The sequence below is a fragment of the Mytilus trossulus genome, chromosome 3, assembly GCF_036588685.1.
Source record: "Mytilus trossulus isolate FHL-02 chromosome 3, PNRI_Mtr1.1.1.hap1, whole genome shotgun sequence".
NCBI lineage: Eukaryota > Metazoa > Mollusca > Bivalvia > Mytilida > Mytilidae > Mytilus > Mytilus trossulus.
The window spans coordinates 83,274,522-83,293,235 of record NC_086375.1 but is presented as its reverse complement, the minus strand read 5'-3'; the positions used below and the strand labels follow the sequence as shown (position 1 = coordinate 83,293,235).

General features: G+C 33.6%; 1 protein-coding gene across 1 annotated transcript in view; it reads left to right on the top strand.

Annotated features, from left to right (window-relative positions):
• The window catches only part of LOC134711088 (protocadherin Fat 4-like), a 107,576-nt gene that overhangs the window by 71,135 nt on the left and 17,727 nt on the right, over positions 1-18,714 (top strand). The window lies entirely within an intron of this gene.

Below are 18,714 nucleotides of genomic sequence, written 5' to 3'. Positions count from 1 at the left end.
GTATAAAAAAATGAACGAAACACAAATATGTAACACATAAACAAACGACAACCACTGAATAACAGGCTCCTGACTTGGGACAGGCAGATACATAAATAATGTGGCGGTATCAAACATGATAGCGGGATCCCAACCCTCCCCTAACCTGGGACAGTGGTATAACAGTTCAACAAAAGAACAGACTATAAAAATCAGTTGAAAAAGGCTTAACTCATCAGATGGACAATAAAACAAGTGAATGTGGCTGGGAACATGTACATCCCGACAACAAAAAGACACTAGGAACATATCTGAGAGTATTCGGAGTTATCTGAAAGCACTGTAGTTCATAGCCACTAACAACTAATAAAAAAATCATGCATCTAAGACTTTTAAACTAGATCTTCGGCTCCCCCTTTTCGCGTATCAGGGGAGTGATGTTTTCCCCACTATTAACTACATATAAAATAAATATATCGGAGTTTGATGACACTACCCGCCGTTTTTTTTCGCAGCACTTTCTCTCCTTGTATCACTCATCTGAGTTTTATTTAAATTAATTTTGTTGCAGAAATATACAGTCAACGCATTTTAATGCTCAAATAGAATGATTGCAGTATGAAAGTCAATAACAAACTAGTAAAAAATCTAAGACAATGTGTGACATTCTTGTCCTGCTTGTGTCTTTGTCATATTGTCTAAGTTTAAAAACTTAGTACATTATGTGATTTGTAAGAAACTTGACATTTGTTTTTCGTTTAAAGCATTTTTCAAGAAGAAGAAAAATATTTAGATATTATTGATTTTAAGAAAGGTAGGTTAAATGTTAATTCACAATCGGTGCTCTTCCATTACATTAAGAATTGGAAATGCTCGATACTAAAAAAAATCGTTTTGTACAGCTGATAAAGTTGAGGATGGGAGTTATTTTTCAATCGAATGCTCACTTCATAATAATTTGAGGGTGGAACTCTTTCACCATATTTCTAGCACATATAAGAACTTTAAAAAGTAAGATAAATAAGACAAATTTTGTTAACACAAGAAAACATTACTATTATGGGGGAAAATGATGATTACATTCAATTTGTTAGTTCTTTTGAATTATGGATTACATGTCTTGATACTGACTGTTATTTGATATCCATGTGTTAGTTGGGTTTTTTTTCTATTTTGTCTTGGCTCCGATTGTGACCGAGGCTTATAGGGTTATAAAGATAATTATATCATATTAGTATTGTAATGTTTTAATGTCATGAATGTTGACCCAATCATTAGACTGCCGCTTCGAAAAAGTGGGGGTAGACTGTTTTACCTCTGTCTGTCGTATCGTCTAACCGTCCATCCGTCAGTTTGTCCGTCCGTCCCATAAATATTTTCGTTCTATCTTTTTTCATGAACTACATTACAAGGATTTCTGAAAGGTTAATTGAAGTCGGCTGTGGCGTGTGATACTTTTTCAAATTCATTACGCATAACATGTGACAGCCAAGTTGAAAACTGTCGTCACATTTTACTCAGGAACTACAAGAAATTATTTCTGAAATTTGATTTCAATATTTATATAAGTCAGTTATACTGTGTGATGCTTTTTCAGATTCACAACTCAAACACTTCCTGCATGTCGACCGAAATGTTTGGGCGGGGTTGTCATCCTCGGGTTGTCATCAGTAGCTCGTATCACCAATGGTTGTTTTTGATTTATAAATGTATGCTCTTTAAGATCCTTTAATTTGGAAAATGACATATTCTTTTCTGTTTTATTCTATATATATACAGATTTCGAATTGAATATATATAGAAAGTATTCGAACTACCTTAGCCTCATGTTATATATACGGGATTATGTCTTAAAATATGTTATTACATATCTAAACGTAATAATACAGACAGACACATTTTATTTTCCCCTGATACCATCAGTGTCGGACTTATGGGTTGTCGGAGTTTTGGGCTGTCGGAGCAATGGGTTGTCGGACTTTTGGGTTGTCGGACTAATGGGTTGTCGGACCATTTGGGCTGTCGGACTAATGGGCTGTCGGAATAATGGCGTGTAACCGACCATCTTCAATGGAAGTTACTTGAAAATCGCAGAAACATCAATCGAGTCTCTATGCTTTACAAAATCTCACACCATCTCATTGCAGTAGACCCAAACCTTTACCTTTTACCACAGCCAGTCAAAAACACCAGATTCACTAATTCATTACAATACCAGTCAGAAGTCTACTTCGTCAATATTATCTCCCCATTACGCCAGTTCATTTTCACAATCGTAGAAATGGAAGCCATTGTTGGAATGACGCGCACAGGCACTTGTCTCAAAAAAAATTTCCTATATACCTTAATATAACACAAGTTACTTAACTATTTTTTTTGAAAAATGATACTCAGTCCCGAATTCCCGTTATTTTTTTATTTCTCGGTTGTCAAACCTACTTAATCTTAATATGCCGCAGGGGCGGATGCAGGAATTTTCCAAAGGGGGGGGGGGGGGGTGCTATCCCAGGGCAAAGGGGGGGTGCAAAACATATGTCCCGATACAAATGCATTGATCGGCCAAAATAAAGGGGGGGTGCGAACCCCCGGAACCCCCCCTCTGGATCCGCCACTGTGCCGTAAATCTAAATTGATTTATCTACACAATGGTATATGAAACGACTATCATTGTTGTCGGGATCATTAGTAGCAGGCCTCAGAAGTCGGTCAACGGGATGTTTTTTTGCATTCGTCTCAAACTTTGGCAACACCCAGTCCGCATGAAATTTTATACTGGTTTTTCATTGGTCAATCGTCTGGCTAAAAATAAATGTGGGAAATTTTGGTCAATTTATAACTCTACATTAGTGTCGTTGTGTACACGTGGGTTTCATAACAAACTTATTTGGGTTTGTTTCACATAATCTGTAAAGAATTTACAATAAAGATAATAATTCATAGTCAGAGGGAAGCTGACAGTATTTATTTTAATATTTTTTTTATAATAAATCAATCACTGCGGGCTGGGTGTTGCCAAAGTTTGAGACGAATGCAAAAAAAAAAACATCAGTTTCTTGTGTACAATTTGGAAATTAGTATGGCGTTCATTATCACTGAACTAGTATATATTTGTTTAGGGGCAAGCTGAAGGACGCCTCCGGGTGCGGGAATTTCTCGCTACATTGAAGACCTGTTGGTGACCTTCTGTTGTTGTTTTTTTATTTGGTCGGGTTGTTGTCTCTTTGACACATTCCCCATTTCCATTCTCAATTTTATACAGTAGTCTTTTTTCGCCTTCTCTGATAGCTTATAGAGAGTTCGATTCTTTTGTTCTATTTCAACCTGGTTTCCGACTGATACCAAACATTTAGCACAAGAACAGACTACTTCAAGTACAGCTTTTTTCTATTCACAGTTCTGTACTGTGGAACACACTCCCACAAAACATCATCAGTGTTAACTCTATGGCAAGCCAAAGTGGACAAAAAGAGCTATTTTCTAATATTAAAAAATCATTTTCTAATATTAGAAAATCATTTTCTAATATTAGAAAATCATTTTTTAATATTAGAAAATCATTTTCTAATATTAGAAATTCATTTTTTAATATTAGAAAATCATTTTCTAATATTAAAAAATAAGGTACTTTTTAATATTAGAAAATGATTTTTTAATATTAAAAAATCATTTCTTAATATTAGAAAATCCTTTTTTAATATTAGAAAATCCTTTTTTAATATTAGAAAACCATTTTTTAATATTAGAAAATCCTTTTCTAATATTAAAAAGTACCTTATTTTTTAATATTAGAAAATGATTTTCTAATATTAAAAAATGATTTTCTAATATTATAAAATGATTTTCTAATATTAGAAAATGATTTTCTTATATTAGAAAATGATTTTCTAATATTAGAAAATGATTTTTTAGTATTAGAAAATGATTTATTAATATTAGAAAATGAATTTCTAATATAAGAAATTACTTTTGATTTTCTAATATTAGAAAATGAATTTCTAATATTAAAAAAGTATTTTCTAATATAAGAAAATGATTTTCTAATATTAGAAAAGGATTTTCTAATATAAGAAAAGGATTTTCTAATATTAGAAAAGGATTTTCAAATATTAGAAAAGGATTTTCTAATATTAGAAAAGGATTTTCTAATATTAAAAAAGGATTTTCTAATATTAAGAAATGATTTTTTAATATTAAAAAAGCATTTTCTAATATTAAGAAATCATTTTCTAATATTAGAAAATCATTTTCTAATATTAATAACTAGACTTTTCTTTTTTAATATTAGAAAATGATTTTCTAATATTAGAAAATAGCTCTTTTTGTCCACTTTGGCTTGCCATATAACTCCCCGGATTAGTTTGAAATACTGATCCAGAGTCAGTATATTTAGATATCTAAGGCAGCAACCATTTGATTTTCTGGGAGGGGGCTATGTGGTTTTTTTTCTGGACAATTTTTTTTTTCGCCTGCGGTGAAAAACAATCTAATTTTTTTTCACGACAAGTATGTACTAGATAAATTGAAAACTTATGCTTTTAAAATATAACACCTCGTAATTGAGAAGAAAATTGCAATTTTGTTTGTTTCTATTAACTTTTAAAAAATATGTCACTATAGTAAACTATACAGTAGTCTTTTTTCGCCTCCCAGAAAACATTTTTTTTCTTTCAATTTTAGTATAACATGTAGTGGCAGCTGAGGGTGAAACAAACATTTTTTTTTCTCAGAATGGAAAACAAATTATTTTTTTCTCCAAAAACTGGAAACTAACTTTTTTTCCAAAAAAAAAACGATAGCCCCCCCCCCCCCCCCCCCCCATAAAAAATCATTTTCTAATATTAAAAAGTACCTTATTTTTTAATATTAGAAAATGATTTTCTAATATTAAAAAATGAATTTCTAATATTAGAAAATGATTTTCTAATATTAAAAAATGATTTTCTAATATTAGAAAATGATTTTCTAATATTAGAAAATGATTTTTTAATATTAGAAAATAGCTCTTTTTGTCCACTTTGGCTTGCCATAGAGTTAACACTGATGATGTTTTGTGGGAGTGTGTTCCACAGTACAGAACTGTGAATAGAAAAAAGCTGTACTTGAAGTAGTCTGTTCTTGTGCTAAATGTTTGGTATCAGTCGGAAACCAGGTTGAAATAGAACAAAAGAATCGAACTCTCTATAAGCTATCAGAGAAGGCGAAAAAAGACTACTGTATAAAATTGAGAATGGAAATGGGGAATGTGTCAAAGAGACAACAACCCGACCAAATAAAAAAACAACAACAGAAGGTCACCAACAGGTCTTCAATGTAGCGAGAAATTCCCGCACCCGGAGGCGTCCTTCAGCTTGCCCCTAAACAAATATATACTAGTTCAGTGATAATGAACGCCATACTAATTTCCAAATTGTACACAAGAAACTGATGTTTTTTTTTTGCATTCGTCTCAAACTTTGGCAACACCCAGCCCGCAGTGATTGATTTATTATAAAAAAAATATTAAAATAAATACTGTCAGCTTCCCTCTGACTATGAATTATTATCTTTATTGTAAATTCTTTACAGATTATGTGAAACAAACCCAAATAAGTTTGTTATGAAACCCACGTGTACACAACGACACTAATGTAGAGTTATAAATTGACCAAAATTTCCCACATTTATTTTTAGCCAGACGATTGACCAATGAAAAACCAGTATAAAATTTCATGCGGACTGGGTGTTGCCAAAGTTTGAGACGAATGCAAAAAAACATCCCGTTGACCGACTTCTGAGGCCTGCTACTAATGATCCCGACAACAATGATAGTCGTTTCATATACCATTGTGTAGATAAATCAATTTAGATTTACGGCACAGTGGCGGATCCAGAGGGGGGGTTCCGGGGGTTCGCACCCCCCCTTTATTTTGGCCGATCAATGCATTTGTATCGGGACATATGTTTTGCACCCCCCCTTTGCCCTGGGATAGCACCCCCCCCCCCCCCTTTGGAAAATTCCTGCATCCGCCCCTGCGGCATATTAAGATTAAGTAGGTTTGACAACCGAGAAATAAAAAAATAACGGGAATTCGGGACTGAGTATCATTTTTCAAAAAAAATAGTTAAGTAACTTGTGTTATATTAAGGTATATAGGAAATTTTTTTTGAGACAAGTGCCTGTGCGCGTCATTCCAACAATGGCTTCCATTTCTACGATTGTGAAAATGAACTGGCGTAATGGGGAGATAATATTGACGAAGTAGACTTCTGACTGGTATTGTAATGAATTAGTGAATCTGGTGTTTTTGACTGGCTGTGGTAAAAGGTAAAGGTTTGGGTCTACTGCAATGAGATGGTGTGAGATTTTGTAAAGCATAGAGACTCGATTGATGTTTCTGCGATTTTCAAGTAACTTCCATTGAAGATGGTCGGTTACACGCCATTATTCCGACAGCCCATTAGTCCGACAGCCCAAATGGTCCGACAACCCATTAGTCCGACAACCCAAAAGTCCGACAACCCATTGCTCCGACAGCCCAAAACTCCGACAACCCATAAGTCCGACACTGATGGTATCAGGGGAAAATAAAATGTGTCTGTCTGTATTATTACGTTTAGATATGTAATAACATATTTTAAGACATAATCCCGTATATATAACATGAGGCTAAGGTAGTTCGAATACTTTCTATATATATTCAATTCGAAATCTGTATATATATAGAATAAAACAGAAAAGAATATGTCATTTTCCAAATTAAAGGATCTTAAAGAGCATACATTTATAAATCAAAAACAACCATTGGTGATACGAGCTACTGATGACAACCCGAGGATGACAACCCCGCCCAAACATTTCGGTCGACATGCAGGAAGTGTTTGAGTTGTGAATCTGAAAAAGCATCACACAGTATAACTGACTTATATAAATATTGAAATCAAATTTCAGAAATAATTTCTTGTAGTTCCTGAGTAAAATGTGACGACAGTTTTCAACTTGGCTGTCACATGTTATGCGTAATGAATTTGAAAAAGTATCACACGCCACAGCCGACTTCAATTAACCTTTCAGAAATCCTTGTAATGTAGTTCATGAAAAAAGATAGAACGAAAATATTTATGGGACGGACGGACAAACTGACGGATGGACGGTTAGACGATACGACAGACAGAGGTAAAACAGTCTACCCCCACTTTTTCGAAGCGGCAGTCTAATGATTGGGTCAACATTCATGACATTAAAACATTACAATACTAATATGATATAATTATCTTTATAACCCTATAAGCCTCGGTCACAATCGGAGCCAAGACAAAATAGAAAAAAAACCCAACTAACACATGGATATCAAATAACAGTCAGTATCAAGACATGTAATCCATAATTCAAAAGAACTAACAAATTGAATGTAATCATCATTTTCCCCCATAATAGTAATGTTTTCTTGTGTTAACAAAATTTGTCTTATTTATCTTACTTTTTAAAGTTCTTACATGTGCTAGAAATATGGTGAAAGAGTTCCACCCTCAAATTATTATGAAGTGAGCATTCGATTGAAAAATAACTCCCATCCTCAACTTTATCAGCTGTACAAAACGATTTTTTTTAGTATCGAGCATTTCCAATTCTTAATGTAATGGAAGAGCACCGATTGTGAATTAACATTTAACCTACCTTTCTTAAAATCAATAATATCTAAATATTTTTCTTCTTCTTGAAAAATGCTTTAAACGAAAAACAAATGTCAAGTTTCTTACAAATCACATAATGTACTAAGTTTTTAAACTTAGACAATATGACAAAGACACAAGCAGGACAAGAATGTCACACATTGTCTTAGATTTTTTACTAGTTTGTTATTGACTTTCATACTGCAATCATTCTATTTGAGCATTAAAATGCGTTGACTGTATATTTCTGCAACAAAATTAATTTAAATAAAACTCAGATGAGTGATACAAGGAGAGAAAGTGCTGCGAAAAAAAACGGCGGGTAGTGTCATCAAACTCCGATATATTTATTTTATATGTAGTTAATAGTGGGGAAAACATCACTCCCCTGATACGCGAAAAGGGGGAGCCGAAGATCTAGTTTAAAAGTCTTAGATGCATGATTTTTTTATTAGTTGTTAGTGGCTATGAACTACAGTGCTTTCAGATAACTCCGAATACTCTCAGATATGTTCCTAGTGTCTTTTTGTTGTCGGGATGTACATGTTCCCAGCCACATTCACTTGTTTTATTGTCCATCTGATGAGTTAAGCCTTTTTCAACTGATTTTTATAGTCTGTTCTTTTGTTGAACTGTTATACCACTGTCCCAGGTTAGGGGAGGGTTGGGATCCCGCTATCATGTTTGATACCGCCACATTATTTATGTATCTGCCTGTCCCAAGTCAGGAGCCTGTTATTCAGTGGTTGTCGTTTGTTTATGTGTTACATATTTGTGTTTCGTTCATTTTTTTATACAAATAAGGCCTTTAGTTTTCTCGTTTGAATTTTTTTACATCGTCATATCGGGGCCTTTTTTAGTGGACTATGCGGTATGGGCTTTGCTCATTGTTGAAGGCGTACGGTGACCTATAGTTGTTAATGTCTGTGTCATGTTGGTCTCTTGTGGATGGTTGTGTTATTTGCAATCATACCTCATCTTCTTTTTTATAAAGAAGGTAGATCGAGACACACATGCGAAAAAATAGCGAACTAGAACAGCACAGACTGATAGTGGACACACAAACAACAATATTAAGGTAGATAAAGTACCTTTACACTTAAAACGAATATGGGACGTTGGTAAAGACTGAGCAGTTGCCATTAGCATGTGTATAAACTCCAATATACTGAGACAAATATCCCGCATGGAAAAAGTAATTGTAATCAAGACGGACAAACACACATATCATAAAGAACGGAGTTGGTCTTTTTAAAGAAAATGTACCAATACACATAAGAAAAATGCATTGTCGGAATAATGGGCTGTCGGAGTAATGGGTTGTCGGAATAATGGGCTGTCGGAGTAATGGGCTGTCGGAATAGTGGGCTGTCGGAGTAATGGGCTGTTGGAATAATGGTTGTCGGACTAATGAGATGTCACCAGATGGTCAATCATGGAAGTGACACTATTGGTGTCGTGGTATCTGTTGGTGACATAGCGTGCTGCCCTTCTTTGTACTTTTTCAATGTTGTTTTTTTGTTTTGGGGTGTGAGGTGACCAAACTTAAGAGCAGTATTCTAAATTTGAACGTTCCATGGATTTGTATGCCAAACTTTTTTTTAGAAAGCCTAAGATCTTATTTGCTTTTGCAGTAATATTATTTATATGTGTATCCCAAGACATGTTGTGAGAAAGGGTGATACCGAGATATTTTGCAGTGCTGACGGATTCTAAGATGTGGCCTTTTAATACATAGTCATGTTTGAATGGTGACTGTGATCTTGTCGCAGTGAGGGAGTTGCATTTTTCTGGTTGGAATTGCATACCCCAAGTTTGTTCCCAATTGGCTAGGCAGTTTAGATCATTTTGTAGTATGGTACAATCTTATTGATTTGTTATGTTTCTGTATAAGATACAATCATCTGCAAACAAGCGTGTTTTTGATGTTACTGCTGCAGGTAGGTCATTAATGAAGATGAGAAAAAGTAGTGGACCCAAAACTTACCCCACTTACCACAGGCATTTGACTAGATACCTCTCCGTCAAGGGCAACCTGTTGCGTTCTGTTATTAAGGAAGGCTGATACCCAATTCCAGGTATTTCCCCTTATGCCATAATTATCCATCTTCCTTAATAACTTTTTGTGAGGTACCTGGTCAAATGCATTGGAAAAGTCTAAAATAATAAGATCAATTTGTACACCATTATGGAGGTTACTAAGTAGTTCATGACTTGAAGTAAGTAGCTGTGTTTCACAGCTGCGTTTTGATCTGAAGCCATGCTGATTATCCACAAGGATGTTATGTGTGTCCAGATGTTTTAGTATGTTACTTACAACAATGTGTTCGAGCAGTTTGCAGCAAATGCAGGTTAGGGAGACAGGTCTGTAATTACTGGCTAGGTATTTTTCGCCTTTTTTAAAAATAGGGATCACATTTGTCTGTCTCCAGTCTGTTGGTACATCTCCTTTCAAGAAAGATGTGTTAAAAATGAAAGCGAGATGTGGTGCAAATTCTAGTGCAAATTGTTTAAGAATTCGTGCTGGTATTTTGTCTATACCTGTAGCTTTAGATGGATCAAGATTTTTCAAAAGTTTTTCTATGCCATTTGGTGTTACATGTATTTCTGCCACATATGGATAGTTGTCGGATAGAGTTGGTATTTGTTCTTTATCATTTTCAGGTGTAAAAAACAGAGTGGTATTGTTTATTGAGTATTTCAGCTTTTTGTTTTGTGTCGTCTATCAGCATACCTTCAGATCTTAATGGTGCAACTCCTGAATTGTCTTTTTTGGTGGACCTGATATAATTCCAAAATTTTTTCTGTTTTTGCGAGGTTTGTAAGCTCTCGTCGTAACAAATGATGTTTTCAAGATATGTCCAGTAAGCTTTTCTTGTCTCTTTCTGAAGCAGTTTTTTTGTTTCCCTGTACTGTTTATTTATTTTACTATGCGAGTCTGTTTTCATTTTTTTGAACAATTTGTTCCTTTTTCTAATCAGTTACCTAATTTCTTTATTAATCCATGGTAGTTTTTGTTTGGTGCTATTAATCATTTTAGTAGGGATTGACTCTTCCATGGTTTTTTTAAAATACCTTTGTTTTGAAATTATCCCAAAGTTCGTCCATTGTGAGATTTTCTAGGTTTGTAATATTGTTCAGATGTATGTCATTTAGCTTTTCTTTAATTTGTTCAGTATTTGCTTTTTTGTATAGGAAAACTTTTCTAGGTGTTTTTTTTTGCTCTTCTAGGTTTTAAGTTGGATTCAATATAAACAATTTCATGATCGGAAATTCCGGGAATGACTTGTTTTATTAACTAGAGAGCTGTTATTAGTAAAAAATTTGTAAGGGTTCCGCGGAACCCAGTGTCTCGCCTACTTTTGCTGAAATTCACAGGCTCAACAAAATGAGGAAAAAAATCAATAAAAATATTCCTCTTGATACTATCTTTTGATTTTAAGTAGCTTCTGTCCAAGTTCTGTAAAAATCCAGAATAGTTTATGAATCTAATAAATGTTTAAAAACTTTAACTGCAGACTGTATGTAATGTTAACTGGAAGAAAACTTAGTCCATTTATAAGTAAAATACAGATACACAGGTACAAAATATTATCAAAATTTCCTTCTAAATACTAGCTTATGATCTTAAACAAGCTTCTGTCTAAGTTTGGTACAAATTAAAAGTAGCAAAAGAAAGTATTTTTTTTTTTTTTAAATTTAACCACAGAGTGAACATGTCATCTCCTGGCAGAAAATCTGAGTCCATTTAAAAGTAAAGTACTGAAAAAATGGATTTATTTTTTTACAAAATTTCCTTATGCATATAATTTTGATCATAAACTAGCTTCTGTCTAAGTTTGGTACAAACCCAGGATAGTTTAAGAAAGTTATTAAAATTTTAAAAACTTGAACCACAGAGTGAATGTAATGTTTCCCCGCAGAAAAACTAAGTCCATTTATAAGTAAAATACAGAAAAAATGGAATTTTATTTTTACAAAATTAACATTTGGATACTATCTTATGATCATGAACAAGCTTCTGTCCACGTTTGGAAGTAATCCAGTATAGTTTAAGAAAGTTATTAAAATTTCAAAAACTTTAACCACAGAGTGAATATAATGTTTCCCTGCAGAAAAACTAAGTCCATCTATAAGTAAAATACGGAAAAAATGGAATTTTATTTTTACAAAATTTACTTCTGGATACTATCTTATGATCTTAAACAAGCTTCTGTCCACGTTTGGAAGTAATCCAGTATAGTTTAAGAAAGTTATTAAAATTTCAAAAACTTTAACCACATAGTGAATATTTGTGGACGCCGCCGCCGACGACAACGGAATGTAGGATCGCTTAGTCTCGCTTTTTCGACAAAAGTCGAAGGCTCGACAAAAAGAGATCAAGTGTGGACTGTGATGTTTCTGTGTAATGTGTTGGTTTTGTTACGACTTGTTCCAAATAGTTGTCTTGGCATATGTCTATAAGTTGTTGACATTGTTTTGAATTGTATGCCTTCTGTTTTATAGAGTAGTTGTTCCAATCAATTCCGCCAAGGTTAAAATCACCACCTAGCCAAAGATGACAATTTTCACTACGCTTTATTCTGGAGATAGATTTTCCTAAGTGTGATAAATATTCCTCCTCAGTTTTATTTGGAGGTTTGTAAAAACTACCTATGTATAAATCCGGTGACCCTGTAATCTGAACCTTAACCCACAATTGTTCACTAATGTCATCAGATTTTAGATCTGGTGGCTCTGAGCTGAGATATTTATCAGATATGAGTATGAATACCCCGCCATGTGCGTCTGTTTTGCTGTCTTTTCTGTATGCAATGTACCCTTGTGGGAAAACCTCAGTAGAACTTATATCTTTTTGCAACCACGATTCATTACCAATCATAATGTCTGGTTTAGTTGTTTCAATGAGATTATCAATGTCAGCTTTTTTATTTCTAATGGACTGGCAATTAACCACTATGTTCCAACCAATGATTTTATTTTTCAACTAAAAATCACTTTCCATCCATTATTTGTCTCAATCAGAGTACTCTGGCAGCTCTTAAATACTAGTGGGCTCAAAGGAGCTGTATTATGTACAATACTATTACATTGAATGATAAAAAAAAGAATGAATATTTTATATTTTATTTACTTAATATTTGATCACAGTAACAATTGTACAAATGAAAGAACAGTGATCCAATGTCCCCTACTGATGGACATTGGCAATAACTCTAATATTATTTCTGAGGGAGTTCTACTTTTACATACAATTTTTAATATAATTTCTAAATCTAAGATGCATAACTTCTTTCATAATAACTGATCAGTTCTGATTTTTAATTCTATCTTAATAATTGCTGATATAAATCTCATAAATTTCATTACAATCTGACAAGGTTGGCTTGAGAGCACTTACAATGAAATTTTGTTTTTAAGCAGCAAAACTCCTTAAAAAACAGTTAAACAGCACTAATTTCCAAACTCATCCAAGACATTGCAAATATAAACCTCTGATATAATTTCATACAATTTGGCAAGAATTGTACTGTTATAACGCTAACAAGATGGGACAGACAGATGCACAAATATTTTAAGGATCATAATTCTTTCAAATATAAGTGATCAACACTGAACTCATTGAGACATTGAATTTCATAAAAAAAAATCCAGGAATCAGTGTCCCAGTGAGAGAGCTTAGAATGCCATACAGACATGTGTACAGTATTTCCATGGACAAAACTCTTTTTACACAAATTGATTGGCACTGATTTTCAAACTCATCTGAGATACTGTTGACATAACCTTTGAAATAAACAGAAAATAAATTGTAGATGTAAAAATGTTTACAAGATGGGATGGATGGACAGACACAAGGACACTAGTAATTATTTGTCCATTCATCTTGCAGACAGAGGCAACTTACCTTGATCTAAACATTATTTTAACATTTACATCCTATAAATCAGATCTCTCACAAACAGTGCTTACAAACCAGATTTTATTACAATTGTCATTACTGGTACATCATATTTTTGTTATCATTTACATTCAAATTAAGGGAACAACATATCAATGTACAAAGTTTACTGGGTAGAGTTTATAATCAAATCTAAATACTGGGCTATTTATGTAAAATTAAAGCAATAACAAATTTCAATGATCTTAAATGAAATTGTTATAGAGAATAGCAGATTTGCAACAAAATACAGCCTTACAAATTTCCAATTTAAAGAAAACAAAATATTGTCCTCTCATGGCAGAAGGAATTCATTATGACCTTAATTCTTATACTAGTATTTTGTACAAAGATCACACTTTCGCCTCATGCAATAATCAGGAAATTCTAAAACAAATTCTTTTTATTCGAGTTGATTAGCAATGTCCGACATTTTGTCCCCTTCAAACCAAATTAAACGTAGGGTTACGTTCTCTGTGTTTTCATGATGTTTATTTAATACAGTGCCATTCGCTACATATTTTTTTTTTAGAATGGATAAAAGTACAAAAATTTATCTCTATTTTGATATCAAATTCCCATAAATTAAATCTAATATACAAGATATCAGATAAAACTAAAATGTCCGATACAATGTCCCCACATACGATTTTGACGTAATTTAATAAAATATGCTTCTAACGTTCCGTCTAATTGTCATGATTGCGGTTTTCACAGACGATTTGGAACAGGGCTATTTTATTTTATTGCTTTTAAAAGAAAACTTTAAAATTTGTGTTTTATTTTGAAGCTCTACCGATTCACAAAGAAGGGATGGGCAGAGATTTCCTCGCGGAACTGAAGTGTTTTCCGGACTATAATAGTCGGATCCGCTATAATACAAATTAATAGAAAAAAACAGCTATAATAATTGTTCCCGCTAATTCCCTTGCATATATTTGTGCAGAACTGTCATGCTAGATATGCCGTAGTCCTTTTGCCTTAACATTCTGGAGTGCAAAAATGAATGCATTTGCAGTGCATTGTTTATCCATAAAAAAATCGATTGCCCTTATAATTAAAATGAATAATAATTAAATGATTTCAATTCAAGTTACTTTTTTATTTTTAATTTGTTAATAAAACTAAAGCTTTACATCTTTTATCTAAGGGAAAAAATCCTTTCTTAGGATAAAAAATCCATCCTTTACAGCCATCTGAACAACATGCATTCCAACGTTTTTTTGTCTTACGTCTGCGAGTGTGTAACGTTAGGTGACACCAGCATCGTGCGACGTTTCTATTAATACAGCGTTTTATCATTAAAATTGTGTTAGTATCCGCAACGGCCAAAGTGCTTTTGATAAGTTACTGTGGGTTCATCTATTTTCGTGGGTACCAATTTTCGGAGATTGTGGTAATCTTGCATTTTCGTGGATATTTGATTGCTTGGTTCTGCCAAAGTCTGCATACATTCTTATTGCTTTTTTTGTAATTCGTTGTCCGTTGTTCATTAAGATTCGTGCTTCCCGTATTATCACGAAATCCACGAAAATTGGTATCCAACGAATAATAACGAATCCACAGTAGCTGAAATGTTTGCCACTGAATGGTATGCAAACAACAAATTCCCTTTTAATCTAAGTATATTCAGGGTAAAATCATAAGTACATTATATATCATTATTGATCAAATGAATGTAAAATAATAATTAAAAAATGCACATTTAATTATTCCAAGGACTTGTATAGTATAAAAGAGACTACAATAAAAAAAATAACCGGCTAGTTGATTTATTTCGTTGCTTACTGCTCAAAGGAAATCGATCTTTGTACATTGCGACTACAGTAGTCAGCCTTTCTGGTCTCATGGATGAAGCTGGGCCTGTCAAACAGTAGAGACAGCGTAAAACAAAAATAAAATGGAACCATTCCGTGCATTTCTGTTTGTTTATTCTTGTTTTTCTTTTTTCCAATCATATTGTGCATAATACTGTTATAAAATGATGCCCTTTATGGATTCCTGATTAGGCTACACAAAATTGTTATCTAGTTTTTCTGTTCTTTATTTAACATTGTCATAAACAGTCGTTATAGGAACTCACTTTGCGGCAAAAACTGTGACACTTTTACTATGAAGTTTCGTGAAAAAGAACATCATAGAACGGAAAGTTTATATGCACTATATACTATTTTTTTCAAAGGTCAAAATATAGGGCTGTGCGGCTAATTTTCAACATTTATATGCCACGAACTTCTAAGAGTAAGTAAACTTATACTAAAACTGTACCCTTTTAATACCTCTAGTTTTGGACCTCCTGAGAATTAAAATTTAGGCACTACCATGTTTTTCTATACTGGTTATTTTCCCAACTGATGTCTCAATGAGACGAAACACAGAGATCATATCTTGGAACCAGTAAGTTAACAAATTAACATATCTATGAATATTATATATTTCCCCAAGAGAGCCGTGGTTTGAGAAACAGATGTACTTACAAAGTACAACCTAAATTATCTGGTGTATTAAACCAACCTTACGAGACCTGCATGGCCAGTAGCCAAGGTCGTGAAACAATCCCTTGCATAGTCCGAGATTACTCTGACGTCCAACGGCTGTTTTGCTAGACAAGCTGGGGTCGTTAGAGTAATATCGGACTATCCCTTGACCAGGACCCTTGTAGTTATAGTGCATTTAAAATTTCCCCCAAAAGGATGAACACTAGGAAAGTTTCTACGTTTGTTTCCCTTTTCTCATCACTTTTTTTTCTTGCACTGTGCAGATGTCAATTGCACAACTATTTTAACAAGGTTTGAAAGTTGTGAAAAATGGGTTTTACCCGGCCACGTCCACTTGTATTTTTTGTCTATCTGATGAGTTAAGCCTTTTTCAACTGATTTTTATAGTACGTTCTTATGTTGTACTGTTATACCACTGTCCCAGGTTAGGGGAGGGTTGGGATCCCGCTAACATGTTTAACCCCACCACATTATTTATGTATGTGCCTGTCCCAAGTCAGGAGCCTGTAATTCAGTGGTTGTCGTTTGTTTATGTGTTACATATTCGTTTTTCGTTCATTTTTTTTTTTACATAAATAAGGCCGTTAGTTTTCTCGTTTGAATTGTTTTACAATGTCTTATCGGGACCTTTTATAGCTGACTATGCAGTATGGGCTTTGCTCATTGTTGAAGGCCGTACGGTTACCTATAGTTGTTAAAGTTTGTGTCATTTTTTGGCAATAAAACCACATCTTTTTTTTTATATTTATAAAAAACCTCAAATTATAAATGTAATTTTCTTTCAGCTTTTCATTTTGCTCATATCCCGAATTCTACAGACGTCTATAGCAACTGCGATAAAAGCTGATGACATAGAAGGAACTTCAAATGGGTACCTCTTTCCTTTTGACTTTGGTAAGGACAGAGGAGATGAGTCTATGGGTAAGGGTTAGGAGTTTGACATTGTCTAGCCTTTATATAAAAAATAAGAAAATGTGGTTGATCGCCAATGTGACAACTCTTCACCAGTGACCAAATTACTGCCATTGAATAAGAACAAATATTATTTTTTGAAATGCCAGTGAACTTAGCCTTTTGTGTGAAAATTATGGAGCTACATTTATATGATGAATGCATATATATTTTACAAGCATCAGTCCAAATGTTGTCAAATAGGAACCCTCCTTTTCACATCCATGATCTGCTTCTGAGCATAATAAAGGTAACTCCTCTTTATATATATATATAAATACTCATATTCAAGGGAATTTACTGTTATTATCATTGGCTATCCTTTATTTCTATTGCGTATCATATGTTAATGAATAATATTCATAACAGATGCTATATACCAGTATTCATAAAAAGGATGTATATTTCAATTGCAGCTGGTGTCTTACAATATGATTGACATATATATGTTCTTACTCTTAAATCATTATGTTATAAATGTAAAAACTTTTGTTTATAATTTTCCAATGATTTGATACAGTCATGAACTGAATTTTAATGTTTGTATTGTTATGCGTTTAATTTTCTACATTGGCTAGATGTGTAGGGGAGGGTTGAGATCTCATAAACCCCGCCGCAATTTTCCGCCTGTCCCATGTCAGGAGCCTCTGGCCTTTGTTAGTCTTATATGATTTTTAAATTTTTTTTCTTGTGTATAATTCGGAGTTTACTATGACGTCCATTATCACTGTACAAGTATACATATTTTTTAGGGGCCAGCTGAAGGGCACCTACGGATGCGGGAATTCTCGCTACATTGAAGACCCCTTCGGCTGTTGTCTGCCCTATGGTCAGGTTGTTGTCGCTTTGACATATTCACCATTTCCTTTCTCAATTTTAATATTTATGCAATAGCGAAATCAAACTGTTCACCAAAACATTTTTAAATGATTGATTGATTGATTGGTTGATGGCTTACTGATCGACCTGCCTGTAAATAATAATAATAATTTTCTGTTTGTATATAGATTAGAACGTTGATTTTTCCTGTTTGAATTGGTTTACATTTGTAATTTTGTGGCCCGCCTCATTTTAAGACTTATGCCTCGAATTTGACATACACAGTCATTTCAGTACCATATCGACAAACGAAACGATTTTAGTTTGGAAATTAAGAATTACTTTTTAAAATGTGGGGTAAATTGATAATTTGAAATTTTAGTACCAGAATCTATGACAAACGAGACGATTTTAGTTTTAAAATTATTCTTCCAAACTAAAATCGTCTCGTTTGTCATAGATTCTGGTACTGAAATTTCAAATTATCAATTCCCCCCACAGTAGTAGCAATATACCATCATCACTTACATATGGGATAGACAGACGTTTCCCAATTTATTCGATATTCAAGAGCTTGCAGCTCCTACGCAGACTTTGTAAAACGTCACCAGTGTTAATGAACCAGGGATATGTCAAAGTACGTCTCGTCCATTTTCTAAAAAGGTTCATCGGAAAGTACAAAGACCTTGTTGATAAACATTCCGTATCAACTTCACAAGTAATACATGAAGCTGTTGGAGTATAGATTCTGCGTACTAACCACAGGTACTTGTCTCAGATTTTTTTTGGCTATGTGTTATAATAAGATATATAGGATTTTTTTCTGAGACAAGTGCCTGTGGTATTGACGTTGTTTATCATCTATATGTAGTTAGA